Below are 11,091 nucleotides of genomic sequence, written 5' to 3'. Positions count from 1 at the left end.
TTGTCGGCAAGGAGATGGATTCAGAGGAGGAGTCTGCTTCTGAGGAGGCAGAGGTGGAGTCTGAGGAGGAGTCCGACCCTGGCGTTGCAAGTCTGGCTCTAGCTACAGCCTACGTTGCCAAGTCCATCTTCAACACTGAAGACAATGGCTCCGTTACCAACGCTGAAGCTAATGACAAGGACGACTCTGCTCCCACCTACTGCTCCATGGCACGTGGTGCCAAGGTAAAATCACGCGATGCTTACTTTCAAACATCTAGTGAAGATGACTCTGATTGTGAATCCAAACCCAGCTACAAAACACTTGCTAAAATTGCAACTGAACAACAGAAAGCTATGGAACATACTCAAAAACCGTTAGATAAAAGCGATGACCTGTTGGACGCTGAAATGACCCGTTCTCAGTCCTTAATTGAAGACATAAAAAATCTTCATGTTAAGTACCAGGAACTTGAAAGTCGTCATGAAACGCTCTCAACAACTCATGAAAAGCTCTCCTATGATTATCTTCAAAGGAAGCAAGAGCTTGAGAAATTGAGAGCGACTCATGAAGATCTTCAAAAAGAGAATGAGTCACTTCGCGCTCAACAAATCAGTTCCGCTCAGGAAGGATTTGAACCACCATGTCTAAAATGCCTTGAGCGTGATAACGCTACTTCTGTTGCTGAATGTTCTACTGCTGCTACTGTTGCAATATCTTCAACTGCTGATGTGGTAACTAACCCCTCTGCCGAGGATACCACTACTATTGCTGATGAAAATGCTAGGTTGAAGACATTGCTTGAAACAGGGATGTACAAAAGTCTCAAAGGGCATCAGACACTGTGCGATGTCCTCAAAAAGCAGATTCTGAACCGAAACCCTAGGAAAGAGGGTGTTGGGTTCGAGAGGAAAATGAATGTTGATGGCTCCTACTGGAAGCCTGAGCAGTACCCCAAAACCACATGGGTTGCTGCAAAGGGACCTTCATTGGATCCATCCACCTTATCTGGCTTCACCTGTGCTAACCCTATTATCATTGATGAATCCTTTGATGCAAACTATAAACTGTTTAAGAATCAGAATGGTGAAGTGTTTGCCAGATATATTGGTACTAACTCCAGGAATGGGCCACCTATGAAGAAGATCTGGGTTACCAAAAGTTGTCTTGAGAATCTTCCCGTGAATGTCATCATGACACCACCTGGGAAGAAGACAAATCCCAGACCAAAGGCTTCATATGGTCCAAAGGCTTCATATAGATACATGACTCAACCGAGTCACCCTAACGCCAATGTTTTGCAGGGAAACCATACTCAGACTTATGAATATGAGCGTGTGTCTTCAAACCGCTATGTTCATAAAACTAAGAACTTTTCTGCTTATTCATATGAGTATCATTCTTCTCCTGCAAGGCTATTTGCTAGGGCTCCAAAGCCGAAGTTCTCAGATGCTGCACTTAGACTCATTGCTTCTAAGCCACCCCTGAAGATGTGGGTGGTTAAGAAGAATTAACTTTCTTTTGCAGGGAAATGTCTCCAGCCGGAAATCAAAGGCGTCTGATGCTATTGCTGGGGACCTAAAACATCTCGTAGGGTGCAAGATCAAATGCCCAAATGGTCTCACTATGTATTTTGTTCCTGAATCGTTTGCCAATCATCCTATCAGTCCTAATCTTGATCTGAGCTTTGATAATCCTCTTGCACGTCAAGTGTTTATGCTTCACAATACTCTTGGTGAAGCCTATCCCCCTAACTGTACTGTAGGGTATGACACCTCATGCTTCAGAATGGATTATGGACAGCGGATGCACTAATCATATGACTGGTGATTGAAGTCTTCTCATGGACTCAACCTTACGTCCATCTGACAAGAGTCACATCACATTTGCTGACACTGGTAAAAGCAAGGTATTGGGTCTAGGTAGAGTTGCAATCTCAAAGGATCAACACATGGATAAAGTGATGCTTGTTGAATCCCTTGGTTTCAACTTAATGTCTGTCTCAATGCTTTGTGACTTGAACATGATTGTGATATTTGGAAAATATCATTGCCTTGTACTAATGGAAACTGACAAGTCTCTAGTCTTTGAAGGGTACCGGAAAGATGATCTATACATGGTAGATTTCTCAGCAGGGCCACAGCTTGCCGTATGCCTTCTTGCAAAAGCTTCAGAGTGTTGGCTCTAGCATCAGAGGCTAGGGCATGCTGGCATGAGGAACTTAAACACTCTCGCAAAGAAGAAGCATGTCATAGGCATCAAGGGCATCAAGTTCAAGAAGGATCACTTGTGCAGTGCCTGCGAAGCTGGAAAGATGACTAGGGCCAAGCATCCCTCGAAGACAATCATGACGACATCTCAACCCTTCGAGCTGTTACACATGGATTTATTTGGCCCTACTCACTACTCTACTCTCACTACTACTGCTTGTCTCTATGGCTTCGTCATTGTTGATGATTATTCAAGATATACATGGGTGCACATAATTCTCTACAAGACTGAAGTGCAGGATGTCTTCAGACACTTCGCCAACCGTGCCATGAACAACTATGGCGTCAAGATCAAGCATATCAGGAGTGACAATGGCACAGAGTTCAAGAACACCGACCTCGACCTTTACTTGGATACATTGGGAATCACTCATGAGTTCTCAGCTCCGTACACACCTCAGCAGAATGGCATCGTGGAGCGCAAGAACAGATGGCTCGGACGATGCTCGATGAATACAAGACACCAAGAAAGTTCTGGCCTGAAGCTATTGATACTGCATGCCATGTTATCAATCGTGTTTATCTTCACAAGCTTCTGAAGAAAACATCCTATGAACTCCTCACTGGTAAGAAGCCAAATGTCAGCTACTTCAGAGTATTTGGTGCTAGGTGCTGGATCAAGGATCCACATCACACTTCAAAATTTGCACCGAAAGCACAAGAAGGTTTTATGCTTGGTTACGGAAAGGATTCGCACTCCTACAGAGTCTTCAACCTCTTTCACTATAAAGTGGTTGAAACTGTGGATGTGCGGTTCGATGAGACTAACGGCTCGCAAAGAGAGCACCTGCCAAATGTGCTAGATGAAGTTCCACCTAGTGAATCCATCAAGCTAATGAGAACTGGAGAAATCATACCGACTGATGCACAGCCTGAAGAGGAACTTATCATTTCCGCACCTAATCAACCTGAAGACAATGCTCAGCCTGAGGACAATCCTCCTAACGATGACAATGATCAGCAAGAGCAAAATCTTCGTCCGGTTCATCCTCGAGTTGCAAATGAAGTACAGATTGAGAAGATAATTGACAGCATCAATGCGCCTGGTCCACTCACTCATTCAAGAGCAACACAGCTAGCAAATTTCTGTGGGCACTTTGCATTTGTCTCAATATCTGAACCCAGGAAAGTTGCTGAAGCCTTCATGGAACCTGAATGGATTCAAGCTATGCAAGAAGAGCTTCAACAGTTCAAGCTGAACAATGTCTGGGAACTTGTCAAGCGTCCTGACCCCCGCAAGCACAACATAATAGGCACAAAATGGATATATCGCAACAAACAAGATGAGCATGGTCAAGTTGTCAGAAACAAGGCTCGTCTCGTTGCTCAAGGATACACTCAAGTTGAAGGGATTGACTTCGATGAAACATTTGCTCCTGTGGCTAGGCTTGAAGCTATTCGCATATTGCTAGCCTATGCAAACCAACACAACATCTTGCTGTATCAAATGGATGTGAAGAGTGCATTTCTCAATGGCAAGATTGAAGAAGAAGTGTATGTTGCACAACCTCCTGGCTTTGAAGATCCAAAACATCCTGATATGGTGTACAAGCTAAACAAGCACTGTATGGCCTCAAACAAGCCCCTCGCGCTTGGTATGACACGCTCAAAGACTTCCTGAAGAGCAAAGGCTTCAAACCTGGTTCCCTGGATCCCACACTCTTCACGAAGACATATGATGGTGAACTGTTTGTGTGCCAAATATATGTGGATGACATTATCTTCGGCTGCACCAACCAGAAATACAGTGATGAATTTGGACGCATGATGCAAGAGCAATATCAAATGTCAATGATGGGTGAGCTGAAGTTTTTCCTTGGTCTTCAAATCCGTCAACAAAGAAATGGCATCTTCATATCTCAAGAGAAATACCTCAAAGATTGTCTGAAGAAGTTTGGAATGCAAGACTGCAAAGGTTACACAACGCCAATGCCAACCAAGAGTCATCTGGGTCCTAACGCCAATGGTAAAGAGTTCGATCAAAAGGTATACCGCTCCATGATTGGTTCTTTACTTTATTTATGTGCATCTAGGCCAGATATTATGCTTAGTGTTTGCATGTGTGCTCGATTCCAAGCGGCACCAAAGGAATCGCATCACTTAGCTGTGAAGCGAATTCTTCGATATTTGGCTTACACCCCAACATTAGGATTATGGTATCCAAAGGGCTCAGAGTTTGATCTAGTTGGATTCTCGGATGCTGATTATGCTGGTGACAAGGTGGATCGCAAGTCTACATCAGGCACATGTCACTTTCTGGGACGATCACTTGTCTGTTGGTCTTCAAAGAAGCAGAACTGTGTATCACTCTCCACTGCTGAATCTGAATACATTGCTGCTGGATCTTGCTGCGCTCAGCTTCTATGGATGAAGCAAACACTCAAGGACTATGGCATCCATCTGAAACAAGTACCACTCTATTGCCACAACGAAAGCGCCATCAAGATTGCCAACAACCCAGTTCAGCACTCGAAGACAAAGCATATTGAAATTCGTCATCACTTTCTCAGAGATCATGTCATGAAGGAAGATATTGATATCATACACGTCAACACTGAAGAGCAAATGACAGATATCTTCACAAAGCCCTTGGATGAGAAAAGGTTTTGCAAGTTACGGTGTGAGCTAAATATCTTGGAATCCTCAAATGTCATGTGATCAGGCACACATCCTAACACTTATGGATGTTGATGACTTAGATGTGCAACACACGAAGTAAAGTATATCTTCAATCAATGAAGACTTACATTCTAAGTGTGAATACATTAACACGGAATTTGACTTCGGAGCGCCACGATAATTGTGCGCCGTGTCTGGGTCTAATACTTCCTATACGGTGGGTAACACCACCACCAAATTCTTCTGTTTGAAGTGTTTTTTTCATGGCGTTACATTTGCTATGTCTTCGCATTTGGTTTGTCGTCAATTTCAACTTGTCTTCATGATTATCTTCACTATGTTGATTTGATTGCATTCTGATATATACATATATTAGTGTTCTGTCCTCTATAGCATTCACTTATAGCTATGTCTTCTTGTTTGAATCTTTTGAACTAAGTGAATGTGATCGGACCCTAACCTCTCTATGCTTCCTACCTCAAACTCTGTCTATCCAAATCATATGCATCCTGTTGAAACTGTCGAATGCCTTCTCTGCGTCCTTGTCAGTAGAAGATACAAAGACAAACATTAAATCTGTTTTAAATGTTCAACTCTTATTGCCTGAAACCCGAAGAAGCCGGAACGACCATCCGACCGTCCAGGCAGGTGTGGGAACGTGGGACAACTCTAAATGTGTTGCATGTTTGCCACATGTCCCTCAGATGTGAACCGCCAGGGGCACCTACGTAATTGCGCTGTGCCGTCCCCTTTCCCTATAAATACCTGTCCAATCGCGGTCAAAATCCTTCTTCCACCTCGACAAACCCTAGCGCCACCGCTAGCTCTCGACGATGCCGGCGACGAAGCGCTTAACTGACGCGACCTCTCCGACGCCGTCTTCACGCCGGCCGCGGACATCGTCTTCTCCGCCGCCGCCGTAGGTGTGCTCCGTCGCCAAGTTTGGGCATGGAAGATTGAACTGCTCGGCCTCATCTTCTACTCCGTCTAGCAGTTCATCGTGTGGTAAATTAAAACCCTCTTTTTACCGTCTTTTTGATCCTATAGATTCATCCTTTCTACCAAAAGTGGTTTCTGCCTCCACAAATTTGGATCTATCCTGTCTACATCTCATATAATGCCTAGTATATTCACTTATGCTTCACACATAGTTAGATTCCTCACTTGTACCTATTCTTGGATTCGTACAAATCTGGAACCAACTCTCAACATATAAGTGAATGTCTTCGCGCTATGAGGTCAATGTCTTCTAAACTGATTTATCTTCAAAATCTTCTGAGAATGCATATGACCTCTTCCCCTTCCCTCGCATCTCTAATGTTGTCACAGGTACATGTCTGTGGGAGAATCCCTTGGTTCTCATAGTCTGCATTCATTTGCAGAATTCTTACAGCATCACATCAACTCTCCCGAAGCCAGTTCCTGTCTGACCAGCAGACGGAAGCCCTTGACAGTGTTGAAGCCATTCAGTCTGAACTTCATGGCAACAGAGAAGTCTGCAAGGAAGGGTGGCAGACAACGCCGTGGGAACACCTCAAGAGATTTGCCTCCTGACCTCTATGAGCTGTACAAAACAGATCCAGAGGAGGACTACAATCAGCGAAAAACACGAATCCAATGGATTTGGAGATATTGGGCAGAACAATGGTACAAGTACAGGTTCGTGACCCAGGAATATGCTGAGAAGAATGCCATCAAGCGACCATGGGGAGGCATTTTGTACAAAAATTTTCCACCCAGGTCCAGAGCTGAAGCCATTGAACAAGGCTTCTACCCTTGCATGGTCCGTGGACCACAGCCTGAAGACACCGACCCATCTTCATTGGTATGGTGTCGTGATGACAATCTGTTCAAGCGCAACTTCCAGTTTGCCAAGAACTCTGCCAAAGAAAACAAGAAGTCGTGGGGATTAGACTTCAATCTAGGCCCCTCTGCTCCTCGTGCCAATGGCACACGCGAAGCTGAACCCAATCTTGTTGGGCCCTTCTACAACCTAGAGGGTCTCATCACTCATATGATGGTTCAAGGGACAGCCGTGGATGAGCCTGCAGACGACGTTGATTCTGACGAAGCGCCTGCACCACCGAAGCCAAAGAAGCTGAAGAAACCTAAAGCTTCGAAGCCTTCCCTTGCACCAAAAGCTTCGCGAGTGAAGCCTCTGGTCACTGCTCCTCCTACACCAAGTGTGCAGTCTGAAGATATCTCACGCATCTCCAAGACTAAGAAGAAGAACAAGAAGCCTATGCACACCACTCGTCCAGTTCTGACCCCTGCTGCTATTCTGAGGAATGAGAATGACGCCATTGATCTGTCAAGTGACGACGATCTTGCCGATGACGCTCTTGAGCAGCTGATAAAGAGCATGCAAGAGGCGGAAATCTTCAATGATTTGCCTCTCTTTGACGTGGAAGTATTGAACAACTTCATTGATGAGTGGTTTGACACCCCCAATCTCAGCTTTGACGATCTGCAACTTCCCATTGGCCTAAGCGCCTCCTTTCATGGCGCCATTGCTCCTGAGCTGGCTCTTGCCCAGAAAATTGTTGAGCTGAAGCACAAGATCGATTATGAAAAGGCTCAGTTCAAGAAGCACATGGCCAAGCTCAGCGTGGCAGACGTCCAAAACTTCAAGGTCATGCTGCATGAGCTCAAGGAAGCATTTCACAAGAAACGTGATGAAGCCAAAGGTTCTCGTGAGCGATGAAGATTCTTGCCGCCAAGTGTGTTCAAGCTTACAATGAAGCTGATAAGCGCAAGGCACTTGGGCGTCCTGGCATCGACCCTAAGATGGCTGCCAAGCAGAAGAAGAAGCCATCTGTGGACCAAGCTGAACCATCCAGGCGGGAAGAACCTCGCATTGTTTTCCCCGCCAGTATGACAGGCGTGAAGCCTAAGGTCCCCACAGTGGCTTCAGAGCTTCAGAAGACAAGGGCAGCTGAAGCCAAGGCCAAAAAGCGCAAGACCAGGAACACCACTGATGATGCTCCACCCACCAAGAAGCGCAAGACCAAGAAGAGAGATCGGGCTGCTCCCACAGAGCCCCTTGTAGTCGAGCCGATTTCTGTTGCTCGTCCTGAATCTGCACAACAAGAACGTCGAATGATAGTTCATGAGCCTGCTTCCACAGAGGCTCCTGAAGCTGAAGACATTCCAGCTGTTGACCCCACCGCAGCTGAAGACATTGATCATTGTGACAATGTTGAAGATGATGAAGTCCTTCCTCAGATCGAGCACAATGTGGTATCATCGCCTGTTCTTACGAACAGCGAACTCATCAGCATTGATTGTTCTTTGACGCCAATTGCTCAGGATGACTCATGGGCTGATCACCCACAAGACTCCCCCCGTCAAGCAGAAACACCAGTTACTCCCCCAACTCAAGTTACCACTCCGGTGATTGAAGATGAAGACTTTGTGGCCCAACCAACTCCATCTCCACAAGCGTCGCCAGCGTTCCGCAGGCTTCGCAAAGGACCAAGGCCACATGTCACTCTGTCAAGTGTTCCAGAAGGAGAAGAGCGCCAATCCGTTTCACGTCAAGTCTTCACTGAAGCCTCTCCAACTGTGAACAACCCCGAGACTGAAGCCAATATGGCTGAAGATATTCCGGCTGCATCAGCCGATGACAAGAAGAACCAAGAGAAGAAGAAGAACATGTTGCTACACCCCCAACCAACCAAGTTGTTCTCGAGGAGAATGTGTCTGACCCTCCAGCTACTCAAGTGGAGGTTAACAACATTGAGGCGGCCACCAACACCAACACTAAAGCCAATGACGTTGTCATGGCTGAAGCTAATGTGGCGCTTGAAGTCAATGTGGTGCCCGAAGTGATAACACCTGAAGTCAATGCTGCACCTGATGCCAATCAGCATGATGAAGCCACTGCCACTACTCCGGTACCGCCTCCCAGGCCACATACTATTGAGCAAGCATACAACTAAGGTCAGCTGGTTACTGTCAGATGGCCTATTCTGGTTCCTCCTCCTCCCGCTGGTCTGCAATTTGACTATCATGTCGAGCACAGGCCACAGGTTCAGAAGCCTAAGCCAAGACTGCCCAGGTTTCTAGGTACTGCCACTTCACCAGGGTTCTTCAATGCTAATGGCTTCATTGCGCACAACACTTTCTTTGATAGCGCCAAGAACCCCTATTCCAAGCCAAGGATTTCATCAGATCAGTTCTGGAGCTATCAGCAGCGCAGTTATTATTCATGTGTTCTTTACGATCAAGGGCGCATCTTTCCTCATATGCGTCTTGACTGCGAAGCCATTGCTGGATTGCCATGCCTTGAAGAAGCCCTTGACTGCTTCCGTGATGCTGGCTTGCTAAACTTTGTGACAGATAAGGAGCATTGGAATGAAGAACTTCTGCTTCAATTCTATGCCACCCTCCACATTTGCGGCTAAAATAGGGATCCGAAGACTTGGGTCCTTGAGTGGATGACAGGCAATGTCCATCATGAAGCCAAAGCTTTTGACATCATTGAGCTAACCGGCCTGCCCACTCCAGGAGAATTATATGAACCTGGTTGTCAGCTTCACCGCAATGCTTTGGAGAGTATCTTCCATAAGCCAGAGCCCAACATGAGCCAAATGCTGAGCATGATGAAGCCTCTGCCACATGACGCTGATTACCCAAAGGAGTTCTTTGTCGAAGACCTAGAGTATCTGCCCCGCACTATTTATCACATCATCAGGCGAACTCTATGGCCTGTCAATGGACATTCTTCAGCAGCAAAACTTGAAGGAGCAATGAAGACTTTGGTCTTTTATATCTTCAACGGCATCAGCTTCAATGCTCAAGACTTCTTTATCAGGCAGTTGGCTGCATCAGGCTCTGATCTCTTTGGACTGAAGTTCTACGTTCCGTGGGTCATGCGCCTCATCAAGCTACACTCAGCTGTCAACTATCAGCCCTCTGCTCGCAACCATCTGATCTTTCTGCCAGAGGTTGATATGTCAGTTGAAGCCATATACCCAGAGCCTGCCAAGGAGCCTGTTTGTCTTCACAATGCTGATCACCAAAGCTTCGCGCAACCCATTGAAGGAGTCCAGGCAGTCACTCGTGTTTATCCTTTGGCTGGAAATACACGCTTACCTCACCGTGCTCAAACTGAAGCCACTGAAAGCACTATTGCTCAAAGGCCTCGGAAGCGATCTCGTGTTCTCAATGACCGAGAACTTCTCGTTGCCCTGCATCAGAAACAGGATAAGCATCACTTCTGGCTGAAGCGTCAGATGCAAAGCCTCTTGGTGGACGTCAATCACATTCGCAATCTTGCCACCAAGAATGCCTTTGTTACTCATGAAACCTGTCGGAGGTCATGGAAGAGTTTGACATTGCTGAGTGCTGAAGCAGATCTTCAAGACGATGGCTTCACTGAAAGATTCAAGTTTGACTCCACTCCTCCAAGGAATGCTGTCTTGCGTCGAATTCCATCTCTTGAAGACTCTGATTATTCCTCCTCCGCTGCAGTGGTGAATGCAAGAGTGATCGATGATCAAGATGATGCTACTTCACCACCTCCAACTTTAGCATGTATCGACACTGCACCAAGTTCGTCTGCACCGCCAAACCCCGTCGCCGACCCTGCATCTTGTCCTACTCCTTCTGGGAACGAGTAGAGGCTCTATGTCTTCAAACCTTTTTGGTCCTTACTTACAAAAGGGGGAGAAGCATATGAGTTGATAGTCTTCAAGCGGGTCCATATGGGCGGTTGCTTTATATTTTGCCTAGTGTTTACAACTCTCGCTTTTGATACATTTGGCTCTTTGAGTTGTAACACTTAAACTTGATGGTCGTCTGCTACGTTTTCTGCTATTCTGTGATGCGATGATAAATTCCGCATGTGCGAGGATAAATTCCGCACTTAGTCATTTTTACAGACGTCCATTTTTCATTGTGCATGTCATTATCTTTGTTATATCAAATCATGCATGATGAATTGTCTTCATAAGTTGAAGAGGATCTCCACAAGTACAACCTGCCATGTGCATTTGCATTCCAAAAGCAAATTACTTATATGCACATCTTCAGGGGGAGCCTTTTGCTACTTATGAAGACAATACATAAATCCTTTACAATTTCACTTATTTTTATCCCCGTTGAAAACTTCAACCAGTTTGTCATCAATCACCAAAAAGGGGGAGATTGTAAGTGCATCTAGTGCCACCCCTAGTTGGTTTTGGAGTATTGACGACAAACCTGGTTGAGGGACTAATGT

Source organism: Aegilops tauschii, chromosome 1, assembly GCF_002575655.3.
Source record: "Aegilops tauschii subsp. strangulata cultivar AL8/78 chromosome 1, Aet v6.0, whole genome shotgun sequence".
NCBI lineage: Eukaryota > Viridiplantae > Streptophyta > Magnoliopsida > Poales > Poaceae > Aegilops > Aegilops tauschii.
Note: the sequence above shows the minus strand (reverse complement) of the source record.